Below are 21,750 nucleotides of genomic sequence, written 5' to 3' on the forward strand. Positions count from 1 at the left end.
TACTTGAAAGAAGCTGTGCTGTTGGCATATTTTGTGGGCCCCTTGGGGTATAGTTTAAGACAGAGATATCAAAAATGAATTTTAAATGTATTCAGAGAAAAGGAGAAAGATGAAGCTTCCATAGTTCAGTCTTAGCCTTACTGGCCACTCTCCAACCTAAAAAGACAAAAAGACCCAAATAAGGCTGCATGTGAGACGTGGGTAAAGACATCAACAGGAGTCTATAAACAGCAGCATTTACTGAGCGCTCACCTTGCTAGGCACGGTTCTGGGTGTCTGCATCCCCCGCTCCTTGAAGCTGTGTGACAATCCCGTGGGGTTGATTGTAGGATGGTGGTGGTGTTTTCAGAGGAAGAGACGGGGGCACAGAGTCGCTAGCTTCCCTGCTCAGGGAGACACAGCGAGGACGCATAGAGGCAGGTTTTGAACTCTTCACCACCGCTCCGTGCTGCCCGGGACTTGACAGATGGGATATGCGCAGTGCCTCGAAGGGAGGGCCCCAGGCTGACCCCAGGCTTCTGCTTTGGAAACCACTCCTGTGAGGTCCCCTCTGCAGTGGGAACACCAGGGGAAGAGCAGGTTCGGGAGGCCGGGGGAGAATGTGGTCTGGGACAGTGGGAGACGGAGGCATCTTTGGGACTTGGGGACAGTGGGAGACGGAGGCATCTTTGGGACTTGGGGACAGTGGGAGACGGAGGCATCTTTGGGACTTGGGGACAGTGGGAGACGGAGGCATCTTTGGGACTTGGGGACAGTGGGAGACGGAGGCATCTTTGGGACTTGGGGACAGTGGGAGACGGAGGCATCTTTGGGACTCGCAGGCAGAGATGTTCAGTTAGCTGATGGCGCACGATCCCGGAATTCAGGAGGGAAATTGGAGCCCAAAAGAAATTGAGCTGGATCTGAACGAACAAAAATGAAGAAAGAAACACACGCAAAAACCCACATAGCAGGAAACCAAGCCTTTTTAATACTACTTCAAAATTTGACCTTATATTTTGAGCTCCTGCTCCTCAGACTTACTAGACATCGCAATCCCAAGCGTTTATATGAAACTGACTTCATGTGTAAAGCTGACCTCTCGGGCTTTTCTCAGTAGGGGGTCAAGCTCTGACACGCACACGTATATTATGTATTTATATATACACACACAGACATATTTTTTTATTTATATTTTTATTTTTGTATCAGTGATAGGTGTACAGCCACGCATGCGTGGTCTTTCACTCCGCATTTGTGACACCACCGTCGGGCATCCCTGATAGGTTTGTGTCCACAGAACTAATTGGCGTACAGACATCAGAGGCGCAGCATCGGTCCCTTGGTGCCACGTACCCACCAAGGGGGTTTGACCGATGGCAGCACCAGGAAAGGGGAGATGCTGTTGACATGTTTATGAGCCTGAAAAAAATCACGTTCCGGGACTTCTCTTGTCTGGTAAATCTACTTCCCAAACAGATGGAACGTTCCATGTTTTGGGGAAGATAGATTTGCCTCCTGCCCCGCAGGTGTTTGTTCCCTGTTCACCAGAAGGGGCTGCCACTGGCAGCTGTTACCCACAGGAAACCGCCCTTGAGTCGTTAATCAGGGTGTCCTTTGGGGGCTCCAAGAGCGGCCTCTGCACCCCCACATTGGAATGTGCCCCCACTTTCTGACCTTTGTCGAAGGCCCGTCGGGGAGCCCGGTTCATGGAGATGGTCGGCGATGCGTACTTTAACCCCAAAGGTCTTGGCACGAGGGTAGTGATGCCCCCATGGCAGGCAGTCCTTCCCCGTCGGTGCACAACGCTCCCCTCTGTCCGTCCGTCCGTCGGTCGGTCCGCGGGGCAGGGCGGTGGCAGTGCTGCTCCACGCCCCACCTCGGAGCCCGCCGGGACCTCCCTGGTCAGAAGGTGGAAAGAAAACTACAGAAAGAAAGGAGCCCCCCCCCCCCCAGTTAAGCGGGGTCATTCACTCTGCAGGAAAGCTGGGCCTGCGGGTGTCTGAATAAGCGGGGTGGCAGGTGCCCTGGGACGTGCCTCTATTTCTCTCCCATAGGAATTTCCCGAAGGGTTATTCCTTCCTCCGCTGGAGCCAGGACCGTGGTCGCTAAGTGGGTCGCCTCTGAGAGAAACCCATGTTTTCCTGAAAGGGATTTAGCCTTATTCTCCCTTCTCTCTTTGAGCTACGAGTCCTGAAACTTTTTAAGTTATCTTCCCCCATCTACAGAAAAAAAGGTGTGCGTGCGTGTGTGCGTGTGCCCACGTGCGACCGGCTCTCACGTTATGAACACTATACTCCAGCGAACCGTGCTGCAGCGCCCGTGAGTGAGGCTGGCACAGTCATTTCAGTTAGATTATTAGGAATTGTTAGGGCACAGGAGCGCCTCGTTGTGCCCCGGTGCGTGCATGCGGGAGAGGCGGCAGCGACCCGCGGGCCAGGTCTGCTGAGAAGGGGGCAGGAATCAGCCGCTCGCGTCCGCTCCACGGGGAGCGCTGCTCCCCCGCTCCGCCCGCAGAGCCGGCGGGTCCCACAGGCATGGGCCTCTGTTGGGCAGGGGGCCCGGCTGCCCTGATATTCGACTCGAGGGGGGGCTGCACGTACCGAGGCCGAGGCTGCGTGGAGGCCCCGAGGGGGGTGTGGGGGGGAAGCCGTGAGCGCCGTCAGGAGGGGGCTGGTGCGGAGGGAGAACGGGGGCGGGGGGGGGGGGGAGCTGCGCTTTCTCTCTTTTCTTTCTTTGTCTGTTTTTAGGGCCACACCGGTGGCATGTGGAGGGTCCCAGGCCAAGGGTCGAATCGGAGCTCCTGCTGCCGGCCTGCGCCACAGCCACACAGGATGGGAGCTACGTCTGCGACCTCCACCACAGCTCACGACAGCGCCAGGTCCTCAACCAACTGAGCGAGGCCAGGGATCGAACCCGCAACCTCATGGATCCTAGTCGGGGTCATTTCCCATGAGCCACAGTGGGAACTCCTAGGGGCTGCTGTCTCTGCGGCAGGAAGTCGGAGAGGGTGGAACGGAGGCCTGACCTGACTGCACGGAGGCAGCTAGTCCTGAGGCTGTTGGAGGAAGACCATTCTGGGTGTTTGTTTGGGGTCCCATCTTGGCGTCCCTGGTGGCAGGGGACCACAGTCCAGCAGGCCTGAGTCTGACCCCCCCAAGGGGCCCATCCGCGCCCGGGGAACAGGAGGCCCATCCTCAGCAGCTGTGAGCCACCCCATAAATAAGGCGCCCGAGCTTTGTTCCCGTCAGTCTGCTTCCTGTCAGCCGGACAAGGCAGCCCCCTTTGTGCTCGCTCATAATGGATCTGCTTTCTGAGGGCCATCAGGCCGGAAACATGAACTGTGAGCGGCTAAGCCCAGCTCCTCTTTCCCCACGTCTCCCTCCACAAGGCCGAGTCTCAGAAGCTTTTCAAGACCTTTAAGAGCGTGGATTGCCGTTGCCTTATAGAAAATGAATGTCCAAGACATACAAGCAGTCTGATCACCAGCTGGCCAGACCCGGCCTGCAGTGACCAAGTGTTTTAAGCAAAGGGGCTGATAGGACACCGCTTGGAACAAGAGGCCGAGGTAGCAAATATGAACTTTTGCTGTAAAGGCAATTGGGAGCCTTCAGAGTTTCTGTGAACTTTTTCTAAATTATAGAAATAACGCATTTCTCAAGAAGTCCAACAATTCAATGGTATTTTATTTTTATTTTTGTCTTTTTGCTTTTTTCTAGGGCTGCACCCGCAGCATATGGAGGTTCCCAGGCTGGGGTCTAATCGGAGCTGTAGCCACCAGCCTACACCACAGTCACAGCAATGCGGGGTCTGAGCCGCATCTGCACCCTACACCACAGCTCACGGCAACACCGGATCCTTAACCCACTGAGCAAGGCCAGGGATCGAACCCGCAACCTCGTGTCTCCTAGTCAGATTCATTAACCACTGAGCCACGATGGGAACTCCTTCAATGGTATTTTAAAAATGAATCATCTCCAACCCTATCCTTCTCTAATAACTTGTATCTTAGAATAGTGCAGAGATTAAGAGTGAAGGCTCTCAGCCAGCCCGCCTGGGATAAAGTCTGCCTGTCACTTCCTGCCTGTGGGAGCTGCAGGCGTTAATCTGTCTTGGCCTCAGTTTCCTTATCTGTAAAATGGGAGTGATAACAATCTTTTAGCTGCTTTATGAGATTGTTGTGAGCATGAAATGAGTAGCATGTAAAGCACTTAAACTCTGGTAAACAGTAAGCGCTGTATTCATAGTAGCTATTATAAGATGTCACTTTGCTTTTTTTCTTGGCTTTTTCTTAAATCGAATCATCATATAGAACTTGGCAGCTCTTCTTTTTCACTTATTCTCTCACAAGCATCTTCCTAGGTCCAAATACAAACATGCGCAGCTATTATTATTAATTTGTAACAGCTGCATTCTCCTCCTTAATATGGATTTCCATGTATTTAATTTGTTTAAACCTTACATTCTTAGTGGGCATTCGGCTGTTTCTAAGTTTTTACTCTTATAAACAAGGTAGTAATAAAGACTTTGACACCTATCCTTTCGTATTATTTCTTCTGCTTCTAAAAGATTCTTAAAAGCGGAGATTCTGAATCAAACGTCGTGAGATTTTGAAATGGTAAAAGATGTCCCAAAATATCATAGCAGTTTGCACTCCTGCCAGAAATGTATGAGTGCTCATTTCCCCATCTGCTTACCAGCAGTGGATAGTATGAAACTTTAATATTTTTCAGTCCAGCAGGCAAAGAATAGACTCTCATTGTCCTTTCCGTTGGCATTCCTTTGACTGCCCTTGAGATTGGGTGCACTGAGAAGTCCTCAGCTGGGGCATCAAACAGTGAGATTTCTGCTGGGGAAGTTCACTGGGGCTGCCCCGTGGACCGCTGATTCGCACGGGACTGGGGAGGCTGCTCTGGGAAGGGGGATGGTCAGGAGGCTGCTGCTGTTCTCCACTTAGGCGTTATTTTACCAATGACCTCTGCTCTCCAACGTCAACCTCCCACCTTGATCTTGGCCCTTCTCCAGCATCGCATGTCTTTTCCTGCGCCAGCCATCCCTTCACTGATGTCAGTTGTAGGGCAGCTCACACTTCACGTGTCTGGAATAAGTCCCCGTCTTCTATGTCCCCCCTCCCAAACCAATCCTTTCTCCTGTTTTCTTGACTTAGTTAATGGCCTCCCCATCTCCCCAGCTCACTCTCGGATTGGGTTTAGTTAGGTTTTTGTTTTTTTTTTGTCTTTTTGCCATTTCTTGGGCCGCTCCTGCGGCATATGCAGGTTCCCAGGCTAGGGGTCAAATCGGAGCTGTAGCCGCCGGCCTACGCCAGAGCCACAGCAACGCGGGATCCGAGCCGCGTCTGCGACCTACACTACAGCTCACGGCAACGCCGGATCGTTAACCCACTGAGCAAGGGCAGGGACCGAACCCGCAACCTCATGGTTCCTCGTCGGATTCGTTAACCACTGCGCCACGGACGGGAACTCCCCGGGTTTAGTTAGTTTTGCTTGCACTGCAGAACATGGAGTCACTTTCCGGTCCTTATCCTTTACCTGCCAGCACCCGTCCATCCCTACGTCCTGTGACTGTACCTCTGGCTGCTCATTCAGGTCCTCCCTGCCTGCCATGCTCTGTGTAGCTGTCGCTTGCTTTCAGCCTCGTCATCTTTTTCTTGATGATTGTACACTTTCAAGAGTTCCCAGCCTGATCCTGCTTCTTCATTCTGTTCTCTCGGCTTGGAGTTTTCATCCGTCACGTACCCCCAATAGGGAAGTGACGCTTTGTCCGATGCTCAGTCAAGTGTTGCTTTTCTCACGAAGCCCCCTGTTATCCACGCTGTACTCCAGGCAGAACCCTAACGCCTCTCCTGTTGTGCTCACCACATTCTGAGGGTGCAAGACTTACCCCCTGTGACCTCCATTTAAACCCATAGCACTGTCTTTGTCCTTCAGATGCCTGGGACTTCTTTGAGAACATTGGCCATGACTTCTTCAGCTTTTTATCCAGCACACGACCTGGCAAAAGGAGCAGTGAACAGTTTGTGGAAACAAGGAAGGCATCCTGGTTTAAACTTTTGCTGCTAAGAATAAAATTATTATTTTTTTGGCTGTGCCCATGGCATGTGAAAGTTCCAGGGCCAAGAATTGAACCGGCACCATAGCAGTGACCTGAGCCACAGCAATGATGATGCCAGATCCTTAATCTGCTGAGCCACCAGGGAACTCCAGGAAGGAAATTATTAGCAAACTGTCGTACCTTTAAAATTCTTTTACATGTTAAATTGCAAAACACCACTTATTCCTTGTAGAAAATTAAGGGATCTTAATGAGAAGTAGAAAAAAAATGATAGCAAACCATCCATGTTCCTGTGTATAATTTTATCTTGCCTTTCTCCCCTTAGTTTAGTGTTTACATAATACTCTGCAGTGAAGGAGTTCCCTTCCACTTCCGTGTCCCCAGTCCTAGAGTCTGGGAATCTTAGACTACACTGAAAAGGAGGGAGCCTGCTGTGATGTCAGCGAATACTGGGACGAGAAGGGCAATCCTTTGGTATAATAAAAGGTTTAAAAAGGTCAGTGGAAGGTTGTCCTTCGTGGTGTTTTGATAAGAGGTAGTCACGCTCAGTGCAGTGCCGCAAGGTTTAGCATTGAGCTCCTGTAGGAACCGAGCTTGAGATGAGAGGGTAGATTAAGAGCGTTGTCTGGACTTCCTACGGCTCAGTCTAGGCTTATCCCTCATCACGTTCTGTTCTTTCCTTAGCGGTAGAGTTGCTCTGGTGAGACTCTACTTATCTGGCTTTTCCGTTTTCAATACGAGCAAACTTGTGTTTGTTGTGTCTACTTGATAACAGAAAGACAAGGGAAACGGAATACGTCTTATCTCACCAGATCTTTGTCTCATTAGACCCAGAAACAAAGGAACAAAGTAGTTGAATTTCCTTTGGGATTTCTAGTGGGTGTTTTATCAGCTGTGACAATTGATTTGTTTCTTAAGGACTGTCCCTCAGCTCTCCTCCGTGATGAAGGGTGCGACTGCAGTTTCCATTTGCTGTAATTCGATATAATATCCTAATTTATATCCTCAATCCCATGACAGTGGACATTTAAGTTTTTCCTCTTTTGTTTTATACTATTACAAGAATTATACTTAATAAATATTTGAGGCATGAAATTTTTTTCAGTATTTCAGCTTTACATCCTTAAGCACGTTCTAGAACTGAATCAGGAGAATTCCCATTGTGGCTCAGCAGTAGCAAACCTGACCAGTCTCCATGAGGATTCAGGTTTGATCCCTGGTCTTGCTCAGTGGGTTAAGGATCCAGTGTTTCCGTGAACTGTGGTGTAAGTCACAGAGGTGGCTTGGATCCTGCATTGCTGTCACCATGGCATAGGCCAGCAGCTGTGGCTCTGAGTCAGTCCCTAGCCTGGGAACTTCCATATGCTGTGGGTGTGGCCCTGCAAAGAAAATGGATACATAAATGAGTAAAAATGGAATGACTGAATGAAAGGCTGAGAACAGTTTGAGGTTCTTGATATATTTTGCTCATTTTTTTTTCAAAAGAATTTTTCAAATTTAGACCCCTCCTATAACATATGAAAGTGGCCATTTTTGTCACCTCATTTCCAAGAGTGTTGACAATTAGCAACTAAACCACTGCTAATTTGCTAGGTGATAGGCTGTCGCAGAATTTCTGCACGTGGTGTCCTCGCCTCCTCAGCAAATCTTTAGACCAACCAAGAGTGTTCATGGTCTGTGACGGTTTCCCTGGGCTAAACGTCTCTTAGGGACGACTTTGCGTGTTCTGACGGCCCTGGAATTCCTGGCTACCCTGAGCATTACTCCCATTTGTAAGGTGCGCAGTTGCGCTTCAAAAGCGAATAGCTCTAAATAACGTGGGCTGTGTCATCTTTGTGGAGGAGGGATGACTGTGCAGGAGACACGGCAGCTGGAGGCTCCGAGAGGAAAAGAAGATGTTTGATTGGGGGTAAGACCTGGGGAAGGATGAGCTCACTGGAATTTGCTGACCATAAATCATAGTCTTATGACCAAAGGACTGCTAGGGAATGTAGCTAAGGGCTTGCTTTCTTTTGCGGCTTAAAAAAAAAAATTACACATGGGGTTCTCACTGTGGCTCGGTGATAATGAACCTGACTAGTATCCATGAGGATGCGGGTTCGATCCCTGGCCTCATTCAGTGGGTTTAGGATCTGTCTTTGCGGTGAGCTGTGGTGTAGGTTGCAGACACGGCTCGGATCTGGCCTTGTGGCTGTGGCTGTGGCCAGCAGCTGCAGCTCTGATTCAACCCCTAGCCTCAGAACCTCCATATGATGCAAGTGCAGCCCTAAAAAGCAAAACAAACAAACAAACAAACAAACAAATGTGTAATCCCTAGGTAAAGGCAGGGAATTGGAAAAGACACAGTAAAAACCTTGGGAACCTGGACTACCTTTAACCCAGGACACTCTGAACACTCGCTGGGACCCCCTGCGTGTCCCTGCTTCCCTAGCTGTCTGCCTTTCCTGAGTGGATACAGTGCAAAATGCAAAGTTTGGATTTCAAATCATCATTTGGAAAATCATCATAATTTCAAAGCCTCCAGAGTAGGAAGTTGCTATTTGTGGCAAATGCTCCTCAAACACTTTCTAGCACGTCAAGGGTATTTTCTCACCAATCACCATGTATTGTTGTGGTTGTTCTTTAGTAGGAGAGTCGGTCTGATGAGCTGAGATTCCGCTGCTCTTCTTACTCCTTTTCATTCTCAGTGCCAACTAAAGCAATCGACAAGTGCGTTTTGTGACCTTCTCTGTGATGGGCCTTGACAAGAACCCAGAAGACTGGGTGGCAATCTCATCTCGCCACAACATATTCTGTTTACGAAAAAAAACGTGCTCTAGGGGAGGAGCAGCTCAGAGAAGTTCTGCCTTCAGGTGGGCGGTGGTCAGCTTTGGTACACAAACATGTGGTACCAATAATGGAACTGTTTCAGCATTTATGTGATGATTAGACACCAAAGCTGGGGTGCCAGTGTGAATGCAGACAGGTTAAAGAAAACCTGGACTTTTCTAGGGCCTGACAATTTAGCAAGAACTTTTTTTTTTTTTTTTTTTTTGTCTTTTTGCTATTTCTTGGGCCGCTCCCGCGGCATATGGAGGTTCCCAGGCTAGGGGTTGAATCGGAGCCGTGGCCACCGGCCTACGCCAGAGCCACAGCAATGCAGGATCCGAGCCAAGTCTGCAACCTACACCACAGCTCACGGCAACGCTGGATCGTTAACCCACTGAGCAAGGGCAGGGACCGAACCCGAAACCTCATGGTTCCTAGTCGGATTCGTTAACCACTGCGCCACGACGGGAACTCCAGCAAGAACTTTTAAATGAATTTTCTCATTGGAGCTTCAGCCAAACCCTGTCTCGTATTATTGCCCCCACCTTACAGCTAAAGAAACTGAGGCGCAGAGATTGTGTATAAGGACCTTGTCAAGCAGAACCCCACGACTAAGGACATAGGATAGGAGTTCCCATCGTGGCTCAGCAGTTAACGAACCTGACTGGCATCCACGAGGACACGGGTTCGATCCCTGGCCTCACTCAGTGGGTTAAAGATCTGGCACTGCCCTGAGCTGCGGTGTAGGTCGAAGGCGTGACTCAGATCCTGCGTTGCTGTGGCTCTGGTGTAGGCTGGCGGCTACAGCTCTGATTGGACCCCTAGCCTGGGAACCTCCATATGTCGCGGGTACGGCCCTAAGAAGACAGAAAGAAAAAAGAAAGACATAGGACTAAACATCACAAGTTCATGATTCAGGGAGGCGATCCACCTGCCTGGATTCTACAAAGTGATTCAGAGAGAATTTGATTCGGAGGTCGGGTGGAGCCTTGGGACTTAAATTAGATGTCTTGGATTTTCTTTAAGAAGTTTTGAGCAGGAATAGGATAGATGACCATGATGCCTGGCACAGCACACAGGCTGAACTGGGATGGGGAGAAGTTGATCTATGGAGGCCGGCTGGCCCACGCTGTCATCGCCAGTGATGATACCCTGGGCTCAGGTTTGGATGGAAGGATGGTGGGGAGGAGAAGATACGAATGAAAGCGATATCGAAGGAGAAGCGTGGCGTCTTCGTATGAAATGGATGCAGGTTGCTGACGAAGAAGGGAGAATGAAGGCAGTTCGGTGGTGAGGCTGGGAACAAGAAGAATGGCAGCTCGCTGGACACAGAACGGGCTCCTCGAATTCTCCCGCCACAAGCAACTTCTGAAAGCATTGCTGGTGCTAAAGGAACACCGCACTGGAGGGTAGTTACGTCGTAAGACTTTTCGGGTTTGTTTGTAGTCACTAATTCAACAGGGGAAGCTATCAAATAAGGGATGGGAAGGCAGAACTTCTATTAAATGGCAACAAGAATGACACCACGAAGCCACTTTATCCAGTTTGCTGCCTTGTTTGGAGATGGCATTTCTTCCAGCTGCAGCACGGGCCAGATGGAGTCTAGAGGTCTTTAATAACAAGATTTTCATTTGTGAAAATGAGATTTCTCTTCAGTCTCCTTGAAGAGGAGCAGATATAGCTGTTAAGACAATTTGTATTTTTCTGGCTTCTGCTGACCAGCACAGCTTTTGAATGCACCTTTAAAACACATTAGTGCTATTTTAGTAATGTGGGCATTGAACAAGTCAGTGATAACAGAAGCCTTTGAATACAGATTTCAGTGGAAGTATTAGCTCCGGGAATAATTATATGCTCATGTTTCAGGGGGTACTTCATTTTAATAATAAGTATTATATAAGGGGCATATTCTATGACTCGATGTCACAGCTTTGGCCGACTAATGGTGAAGAGGCTACGCTAGGCTGCGTTAGGCACCTTTCGTGGACATGGAAGAAGCAGAATTTTTAAATGGCCTCTTAGTTTACCTGAGTCTCTTGAGTGAGGCAGCAAAACAAAATGGAAATAGGAGTTTTTAAGTCCTTTTGTTCTAAATCTCTTTTGAGCACCTGAGAGCTTGAGCCAACACAGACAGTTCCTGACATAAGATTTTTCAACTCTATGAAGTACATTCAGCAGCAACCATACCCCAGACTTTGAACTTGGATCTTTTCCCAGGCTGAGGACAGCTGATGCAACATGCTGTCCTGATGCTCAGTGAGCAGCTCCCAGTCAGCCACATGAGCCAAGGGCGAATGGCCAGTGTGCTTACGGCGATTCCGTAGCCGCAGAGTCACCGTGTTTTGCACTTTCAGTAGAGTACTCCATCAGTTACACGCAACGTTGGACCCTTTATTGTAAAATAGGCTCGGTGTGGGATGATTTGGCTCAACTGTAGGCTGATGGACATATTCGGAGCACGTTTACAGTTGGCTCAGCTAAGCGGTGATATTCGGTAGGTCAGGTGTATTCAATGCACTTTCGGCTCAGTGAACACTTTAACTTAGGAAGCGTTTATGGAGATGGAAACCGCGCTGTAACTTGGGGAAGATCTGTAGCTGTGATCAGTGGCTTCCAGATGCAGACTCCTTGATCTGAAATGAAAAAGAGACAAGAGAAAAGAAGAGAAATAAAGACCTTTAAGTGTCTGGGGCAGAAGAGAAGCTGAGAGCTCTTGCCTTCTCCTCCTCCTCCATCCAGTGACTCGCTCCTGCCTTCCCCTAACTTTGCTAGGCTGTCTACACTGACTTTCTGCTCTGGAAATTACTATGCGTTGTGTTCTAAAGTGTATGTCAGGTTCTTTGCAGCAGGTTGGCAAGCCTTTCCTGAAAACCTACTATATGCCCTGTGCTAGTCCCTGTGCAAAAAGCCCCTCCGTGTTGGCTGAATCTGGCTCTTTGTCTCCATGGAAACCTTGCTAGAAAGCTAAGTACCCGTCCCAGTAGGATACCATTTAGTTCGGGATTAGAGCAATGGTGGGGCAAGAGTTCCTTAGTGAATTAGTATCAAGTGTTGCTGAGACTTCTCAACACTAGATTCCTTTCAGCAAATATGAGCTTTCTCTGATTTTATATATAAATGTGATATCTGTGTATATATATCTATGTATATGTATATCATGTATGTTATGTGTCTATACATACATATCATACGCATATGCTGTATAGATCTCATATATATCGTGCAAATAAGTGTATATGCCATGGGCTACTATTAGAGAAGAGACAAGATGTAGTGAAGTGGTGAAAAGAAATCTGAACCGAGGATCTCTAGACTGGAATTTCCCTGACCTTCAGGAGGCTTTGTCCTGATTGTCTAACTTTGGGCACATTCTTTGGTTTCTCTGTTTGGGTAAAATCTTGTCCTGATTTCTCTAACTTTGGGCAAAACTTCAGTTTCTCCATCTGTAAAATAAGTGCTTGGACTAGAGCCTGCTTATAATTTCTGCCCTGTCCCCTAGCTCTAACATTCCGTTACCGTACCTTGTTTGACTTTGTTGGGAAAAAGAGATATCCTCAGAGTTCAGGGAAGTGATATGAACTGTATTAAAGCGTGTTGGTAAAGAGGATTTGCTTGCTGTTCCAAAACTCACTGTTTTCATCACTGGCAAGTACATCTACTTGAATGGATTATTGCTGTAATATTATTCTCAAGCATCTTTTTTACGAAGTTGATTTTGCTGGAGGATTGTGACTTGCAATGTTGTATTAGTTTCGGGTGTACAGCAGCGTGAATCAGTCCTGCATATACGCATATCCATTCTTTTTCCCCTTAGAGCCTGTTACAAACTATTGAGTAGGTTTCCCTGTGCTCTGCAGTAGGTTCTCATTAATCCTCTCTTTTATACAGTCGAGTGTGTGTGTGGTATTCCCACCCCCCAACTCTTCCCTCCCCCCAGCAGTTTCACCTATGGTAACCGTAAGTCTGGTTTTGAAATCTGTGAGTTCGTTTCTGTTTTATAAATAAGTTATTTTATGTCATTTTTTATTAGATTCCGTGTACGAATGATAGCATATCACATCTGTCTTTTTCTGTCTGACTGACTTCACTTATCATGATAATCTCTTGGTCCGTCCATGTTGCTGCAAATGGCATTATTTCATTCTTTTTTATGGCTGAATACTATTCCATTGCATATATGTACCACATCTTCTTTACCCACTCCTCTGTCGCTGGACCTTTAGGTTGCTTCCATGTCTTGGCTATTGGTAAGAGCGCTGCAGTGAACATTGGTGTGCATATATCTTTTGGAATTATGGTTTTCTCTGGATCGATGCCTGCCCACTCATGCATTTTTTAACTTGGATGTTTTGTGTGTGGGAAATAAGTTTAACTTTTTTCAAAAAAAGTTGCAATGGTGTTTAATAAGACCATTTTCCTGCATCTGCTGTCTGGGGGCAATATCTTTTCATTTTATGGAAAGTGTGGTTTTTTTTTTTTTTTTCACTAGACTGATATGGGCCCATTATATTTCTGTTGTGGGAAAGAGGAATGAGATTGGTGTGTAGGGTTGAAATAATACAGAGGAGAGAGAACTAGGTAGGAACAAAATGGACCCTATGAAGTCTAAGTTTCCTGTAGAACGGAGAAAAGGCACAGCTGCTCCTATGAATCTAAACTAAATAAATAAAGATCTGTTGTTTAATTATTCAGTTACATGCTCCCTGTTAGGCATGCGAGTGAAGGGAACTGAACAGTCTGTTCAAATTAAACTGTCGCAGCGCATTCTTTGGGCCCGAGCTCCTTCTCTGACCCGCCCTGGGAAGGTCGCTTTCTGGTTTGGCCTCAGCCCAGCGACGACCTTGGTGTCCTTGACAGGGGGGAGGGGGCGCGGGTAGGAGACGGGACACCGGTGCGTATCCTCCCCGGTTCAGTCAGGGAAGCACAGCCCAGGGAGAAGGCAACCCCTGCCTGGCCCTGTGATACAGTAAACCCTGGAATTTTAGGGCAACGTCACCGTCCCTGTGGTTACTTTCGAGACCGATTCTTTAGAGCCAGAGTTGGACTTTTCCGCAAGATTGCCTACCCAGAGTTGCAAGCTCCCTCTGATTCCCCCGCATTCACTGCAGGCTTTATTCTATCGCCAAAGTTGTGTAGCCACCCGTGACGGGACCCAGGTGTGATTTTGCCAGCAGCTAAATCTGGTCCCTTGAAAACGACCAAAGGCAGTGGCTTCCAGCAGAGGCTGCCCTGGCCTTGGGCTTGCTGTGTGGTCAGACTTCTACTTGGTGCCTCTGATGCTTGTCACGGATGTTTAGGAATGGAGATATTTTAGTCTTAAGATTCTTTTTTTCTATCCTCGGTGAAGTTGCACCGAGACGGTTCTGAAGGGGAGCAAATAGTTACCTGAGGTCCCAGTTCCTCTCTGGGTTTCACCTTCCTCACCCGGCAAGGCAGAGGGTTGGCTGAGGCCTCTGCAGCGCGAACCCACCAAGATGGCACCATACCCATGTCTTTATCCCCGTTTTCCTACCAAGTTCCTGCTCAGACCCCACCCGCTCACTGAGGCTCTTTGTCCCCTGCCTTCATCAAAATCACTGTCCCTCTTTGCAGTATCGTCTCACCGTGTTCTGTGATAGCCCTGGTCACAGCCCGCCTTGTGTTTTAGTCCTTGGAGCCGTGTCTGTCTCCCTGACCAGGCTGTTAACTCCTGGGTATCAGGGCAGCTCAGCTCATGTCTTATTCGTCTTTCCATTTCTCCCAGTGTTCTCTGCATGGCAGGCTGGCACTGGGGAAATAGCTGAGCTGAACAGAACTTCTCAGCTGCAGTCACACGGAAGCAGTCTGTAAGCAGGTCCTTAGGAATACAACAGGCAAAATCTCAGTTCCCCTTAACCTCTGCAGAAGCTTAGCTGTTGAGGAGGTCGTGAGCTCCTTGCTCCCTGACCAAAGTTGTTTAAAAGGAACGTTGGTTCCTAGAATTCTAGTTCCCTGATGCATTTTTAAAGCTCTCTGGCAAATAAGGTCATTTTAATTCCTGCCAGATTAATGACCCCACAGAGAAGTAACCTGGACAGATGTTCCAGAGACAGCAAGTCTTGGAATCCATTGAAAACAGAGACAAATCAAAGCTCTTTGTTAACTGTGTTGCAGCAGAAGATTCAAAATGGTATCACTTTAGTGTATTTGTCAAAGGTGTATTGAGTCTTTGGTATGTTCAAGGTTTGGCAGGACATACAAAGATGAGGAGAACAGAGCTCCTGCTCTTAGGCGCCAGCAGCTTTATAGAAGCTTCTAAGAAATCGCTTACCTGACTCTCATGTGAGGCCGAGTTTCATAATTGCATTAAGCAGGTGAGAAAATGCCAGTTGTAGGACTCAGAGGAGAGAATGCTCACATGTGACTGGACTAATTCAAAAAGGCTTTTATTTGATTTTTATTTTCTTATCGATTCTTTTTTCTTTTTTCTTTTTATACAGCATTAAAAGGTTACTTTCCATTTATCATTAGCACAAAGCATTCGCTCCAGTCCTCGAGTCGCACAATCCATCCTTGAGCCTTCCTTACACAGTAGTTCGTGCCTCTTGCTCTCCCTCCGCCTCCCCACTCGTAACCAGTAGTTTGTTCTCTCTGTCTGTGAGTCTGCTTCTTTTGGGTTCAATTCACCACTTCGTTGTATTTTTAAGATTCCACATATAAGCGAGCTCATGCAGGATTTGTCTTCCTCTGTCTGAGGTACTTCTAAGCAGGGTGCTTCCAGATCCATCCATGTTGCTGCAAATGGCATTATTTTGTTCTCTTTTACGGCTCCTGTTCCGTGTGTGCATCTATCACATCTTCTTTATCCACTGGTCCGCTGATGGCCACGCCCGTGACACGTCGCTTCCATGTCTTGGCGGATGTAAAGAGTGCCCTCATCAACACTGACTGCGTGAATGTTTGGGAATTAGTGTCTTGTTTCAAAAAAGCTTTTAGGGTGTAGAACTGGAGAGTGGCATCGAAGGTTAAACACTGTTTTGGCAGATGAGGGAGTTGTAGACATGAGGTGAAGAGATGGGAGAACCTGGAGAAATATTAGTCCCGCTGTCCCGGGGGGAGATGACGAATGTCAGCGTCCTGGGAGGTGAGGCGGGTGGGGCGGGGGCTCCTGCGCGGTAGGCGGCTGAAGCCCAGATGAGCGGCTTGTCCTGGAAGTGGGAGGACAGGGTGTGAAGAAAGGGGTGTGCCGGGGAGGGAACATTTTAAACTGGAGACCCGCACACGTCTGCCAGCGGGCGGACCCAGCCTGCTGTGGTACTTTATGCCAGCAGAGCTGTGCCCATTTATGTCCTGTCTGCAGCTGCCTTTGGGCTCCCTGGGAGGGACGAGTAGTCGGGACGGAGACACGGGACTATGTGGCCACAGAGCCTTCCCTGTTTACTCTCTGACCCTCAGGTAGCCAGCACTCATTCCTTCAGCCATCTGCCCGTTTCCGCCTTTATTGACTGACTCGACAAACATTCAGGACTTAATGATGCGAGGGATAGGCTCTGGTATCCCGCCCCCCACCCATGATTTTATTTAAAGTTGGATCTTGGGAGTTCTTGTCGTGGTGCAGCAGAAACAAATCCAACTAGGAACCATGAGGTTGCGGGTTCGATCCCTGGCCTTGCTCAGTGGGTTAAGGATCCGGCGTTGCCGTGAGCTGTGGTGTGGGTCACAGATGCGGCTCGGATCTGGCACTGCTGTGGCTGTGGTGTAGGCTGCAGACCAAAAAAAAAAAAAGACAAAAGAAAAAAATTAAAGTTGGATCCTTATTCCAGTCGCCCTTTAGGAGTGTTGAGAGAGATTTAAATTCCTGTGTAATCCATTATTAGATCTGTCTCTTCAAATGTCATGAAAATATTCCTTTTGCACACATACTTGGCTGATCTTATCAGGGCTAAAGTTCACGCAGTGTTTATATCATGATTCAGGTGGAGAGTGGGTTTTCTTTCTTTCTTTTCAGGGCTGCACCTGCAGCACATGGAAGTTCCCAGGCTAGGGGTCAAATTGGAGCTACATGCCAGCCTATACCACAGCCACAGCAACACAGAATCCAAGCTGCGTCTGCGACCGACACCACAGCTCACGGAAAGGGAGGCCAGAGATCGAACCTGCAGCCTCATGGTTCCTAATCAGATTTGTTTCTGCTGCACTACAACACCACAGCGGGAACTCCTTTAATCACCTCTTTAAAGTTCCAAATACAGTCACATTCCGAATTACTGGGGGTTGGAACTTCAGTATATGAATTTGGAGGGAGGGGCGCTCAATACAGCCTGTAACAAAGACTACTTTGTAGACCACGTACTTTGTTTTTATTTTGAATTTAATTCAAATGATAGCTACTTAGGAGAATCTATTACATTTTAAGGAGTACGCTAATCTCAGTCCCACTTCTGAACAAAACTGACACCCTGGCCATGGAACAGAGAGGAATCAGCCTACGCATATACTAAGCCACGGCTCCATCTCTTGGGTACCACCCTTTGCCCAGGTGACCTCCAGCAGAGAGACACCTCCAGAGGCTGGGGAAGAATACTGAATGACTAATCTAATATCAGCAATAAAGGCTACGAGTTCCCATTGCAGCTCAGCGGTAACAAACCCAGTTAGTTAGGCTCCTTGAGGATGCGGGTTTGGTCCCTGGCCTCGCTCAGTGGGTTGAGGCTCCATCTGGCACTGCCGTGAGCTGTGGTGTAGGTGGCAGACACAGCTCGGATCCCGTGTTGCTGTGGCTGTGGTGTAGAACAGCAGCTGAAGCTCCAATTCGACCGCCAGCCTGGGAACTTCCACATGCCATGAGTGTGGCACCAAAAGCCAAAAAACAAACAAACAAAAAACCAAGAAACTCTCCTTGGTCTTATCCACCTATCAATAAGCTAATTATTTGCAGAGATATGTGATGACATGGAAATGGTAGCTGCAGTGCTGGTTAAGCTAGATTGGAGGAAGCAGCTCGCCGTGCAGCCACAATCAAGCTTCCTAGTATTTCCCTTCCTGAATTTAACTCACCCAGAATTATAAGCCATGTTGCCTCGGGAAAAGGGGAGCCCAGCTGTGTGCCTGTGCAGTCATGCAGATCCTGGAGGAAGGCAACTTGTGTGTTGAGGTAAATGTCACCCATGAACTCCACCCCAATGGAGTTTTCTGTGAACCTGTGGCAGGACAAATGTCAGATCCCCCAGCTCGGCCATCAGAGGCCAGCCCCCTGCGCGTGGAGAGTGAGGCGGTACCTGCTGCTCCTCGTACTCCCGTCAGGGAGCACGTCCCCTTCGCGTGAAGTGTGGCTGGTGCCACTGTGCTCCCCGGCTGACGCTGATGGGATGAGCGAAAGAGCACTCGGCAGCAGTCTGTGATTCTCACTGTGCATCTAACACGCTATACACAGCACCCTCTGTGTATATGGTTAAATATAGTTACATCATCAAATGTGATGTGCATCGCTGTATAAAACACACATGCACGTAGGCACACATACACGTATTTAAACCCCGTGGATAAAGAAAATATACCCAAACAATAATGCTGAAAGAGAACACGCCGAAACAAAATGCTAGTTATCTTTGGGTTGTAGGACTGTGGATATTTTTTCTTTTCGCCTTATTTTAGTATTTATCAAATTGTCTGGAATTAATATGAATTACTCTTTAATGAAAAGGTACACTTAGCTGAGATTTTAAAAGTGTATTATTGAACTACTCATGCCTCAACAAGTTATTCATAACAAAACAGTTGACACTTCCCACTCTCTTTTGGAAAAAGCTCTGCTGTAGAATTACTTCAGGAATTAATGAAGCCCTTTGAGAAGGAATATTCTAAGAACATACTTCTCCTTCTAGACCCTGAAAAAAGACAGAGAGTCTAAAACCTGACTAGTCTATGAAGAAGTGAAAAACTATCTATTAAAAGAAAAAATTAGTATATAGGACAGATAGAAATACAACATTCTAAACAAAAATGTATTTTAAACTTTTTTTTCCAGAAGGATTATGCTAATATGGCAGCACTGATTATCTTTGGGTCTTAGACTGGAATGCCTAATTTCAGTCTAATTGACATTTTGTTGTGTTTCCATCTTGTATTACTTTAATAGTCAGGGGGGAGAAAAAAAGAGAGAGAGTTCAAGAGCTAGCCTACCAGCAAGACCAGCAGAGAGGTCAGATCCAGGTACTGACCTGGCCTTGGCTTTGTTAGCATGATTCCTGCTAGCAAGATAAGGAAATTTCTTCCAAGAAAGGTAGCAGCATTGAACATATTTCCCCCCAATTGAGCTTGGTCCGGGCCTGAGTTTGGACTCAGCAGTCTGCGGCTTTCTGAAAGTGGAGGACAGCCACTGTGCCCACCAAGGCATAAAATAAGGTTCCCCTGCAGGTGCCTGCGGCACTTGACCGTGGGCCTGAGCGAGGAAGGCAGCTCCCTTGTGTTTTCTTTGGCCTGGGTCGTGTCTTAGAAAATTGGGAGATGTAGAAAAATACTTAGAATTCTGGATACTAAAAAAAATGTGAAACTATTGGATATGCATTCCGGTCTGCACGAGCTCCTGGTGTAAGGCAAGGGAGCTGTTGCTGCCACGGGCTCCTGTCACCTCAGCATCTCAGCCGACAACGCAGACACCACCAGCGACAGTGCCAACAGCTCTGGCAGAGTGAAAGACAACGGTGGCAAGGTGCTCACTGGCCTTGCGAACCTACCCTTGGACATATTCCTGTTAACATTTCATTGGCCAGATGTCACATGGCCATTCCCAACTACTACAGAGATTGTGCTTTGTGGGATCCTACAATGCCCAGAAGTCAGAGAGTTGGAAACATTTGGTGGGTGGAACTAGGACATAGCCCTCCCGAGAATTTCTCTGAATTTATTGGAACCGCAGAAGCAGATTGAATCCGTGTGTCTTTCATTGAACTTAGGAAGGAATGACTGGTAAAAATTCCCATGTTCATATTGAGAGACAAGGAGTCAAGAGCGTGCGCCTGGGCAGGAACTTTGAGGAAGTGGCCCCTGGAGCCTCATGAGTTTTAAAGGATTTTCGACCCCAAGCATGAAAAAAATCATTCCCCTTGTGACAGCGCAGCAGAAGGCCTGAAGCTTTGTTTTCTTCTAGGAAGGAGGAAAGAAATGACGTTGGCCCTTCCTGGCTCTTTCTCATCTCACCTCAAAGTGACCGTCAGCCCAGGTGCTTTTTGAACATGGCAGGATTTGCATGGATTGACAATTTAGTGTATTCTTTTGAAACTCCCTAAAACCTACACAGACATTCCCCACTTGTTTGTGTAGTGGTGGTGAATGGCTTGCTCAGCATTTAAAACTGGACCATGAAATAGCCAAGTATGATTTCAGAAAACTCTCAGGACTTCTCCCTAATCCCTACGTCAGGGCACTTGGCTGGTTTGTGTTGTCCTAGGGACTCTGCATCCGTGCTGTACTCTGAAGGACAGTGGCCGTGCTGAGGTATTCAAAGAGACAGCTGAATCTTTCAGGGGAATGTTAGCTGCTGAAAAGTCACATCCCACTATCATCAAGATGTACACTGCTTTTTACTTTTAAAGAACCTCTGTGTGATTCGTCTTCGTGGAGAGAAGAAGGTTAACGACTGACTGTCCATACAGAAACAGAAGTATATCGCCCCTAAAATGTGACCAGCAGCTGGGAGTAGTGCAGCCTGATTTATGTTCTTCAGTCAAGGAGGAAGGGGGGAAGAAGGGTATTTCTGTGTATTAGTTTAACTAGAAGGGACGGAAGACATAGATGGCTGAAGTTTCACATGTTGTGGGAAATGTAGGTCAGAAAACACTGTATTGTTTGTGTATAACTTGAAGTTTTTGAATTTTCATCAGGGAGTCAAAAAACTTTTGGTGAGTCTCTGTTTTTCTTAGCCTGTTAAAAGGGAGAAATGGAAAATATAGTTAGAATTTCTTTTTCTGTAGATCTTTTTCCCTAAAAACACGTAATCCACAGGGACATAATTATTTGATCTCCCCATGTCACGGTCCATGAAAGACCCAGAAAGCAAGACCACACAGCCCACTTTGATTGGTCATTTCATACTGCACGAAAGGTCCAAGTCTGAGTCGTAGGTATGGATGGATTTCCAGTGACTACCGCTGTATGAGTGTAGACCCTTGATGAAGAGCGGGGATGAAGATGTCCCCAACAGGAGACAGCAGAGCCAGCTGTCCCTTTGAGAGAATGGAATGTGACCACACTGAACGCCAGCGCAAACTCCCAGAGCGCTCATCCAGCACCCTGGCTTCCTGCAGGCGGGCTGTTCTCAGGCTCTCCTTCTGAGGGGACCTTCCCTAGGTAGCGTTTATGAAAGATATCTGGTACCCTCGTTTCCCCCAGAGAAAAGCAAGTCCTTTCATCCCAGTGGCGGGAGGTTGCATTTCTTCTTTCCATAGCCATATGTACCTTCTTTTCATCTAGGGATCACTGAAGGATTTTGCAAAGAAAGAAAGACTTGTGGATCGTGGAAACATGTTATCCCATTTTTCAGACAGAGAAACTGAGCCAGGAAGACTTAAAGAATAAAAGAGGCCATTTTTCCCCAGTATAGCAGAAACCAGAAGGCATAAATCATAGCTGTGATTCTAATGGAGTGATCTGATTAAATCACAATTCATCGCACTATTTTTTTTTCTTTCTGGCGTCTTCAAAATCAGGCTTGCAATTAAAACATAATTATGCTTTGCTCTTTTGTGGTACCTTTCACCCAGGGAACAGAAAGTGCTTTACAAACATTAATTAAGCAGCACACCACCCTGTGAGGAAGGTAGGAATTATCGTGCTCTTAGATGTTGGTGACATGGAAATTGAAGAATGTCGTAGCTTACGGAGATTACAATGGGGATTGTCACTCACGGTCCCTGTAGTTGAAGTCCCTCTGTG

At 47.5% G+C, this 21,750-nt stretch overlaps 1 protein-coding gene across 11 annotated transcripts in view; it reads left to right on the forward strand.

Moving 5' to 3' along the window:
* Positions 1 to 21,750, forward strand: part of RASGEF1B (RasGEF domain family member 1B) — a 699,288-nt gene that overhangs the window by 452,235 nt on the left and 225,303 nt on the right. The gene's annotated exons all lie outside the window — the stretch shown is intronic.

The sequence above is a fragment of the Sus scrofa genome, chromosome 8 (assembly GCF_054392235.1).
Source record: "Sus scrofa isolate SSC_HxYL_T2T_F1_AM1 chromosome 8, Sscrofa_HxYL_maternal_Yorkshire_Landrace_v2.0, whole genome shotgun sequence".
NCBI classification, from domain to species: domain Eukaryota; kingdom Metazoa; phylum Chordata; class Mammalia; order Artiodactyla; family Suidae; genus Sus; species Sus scrofa.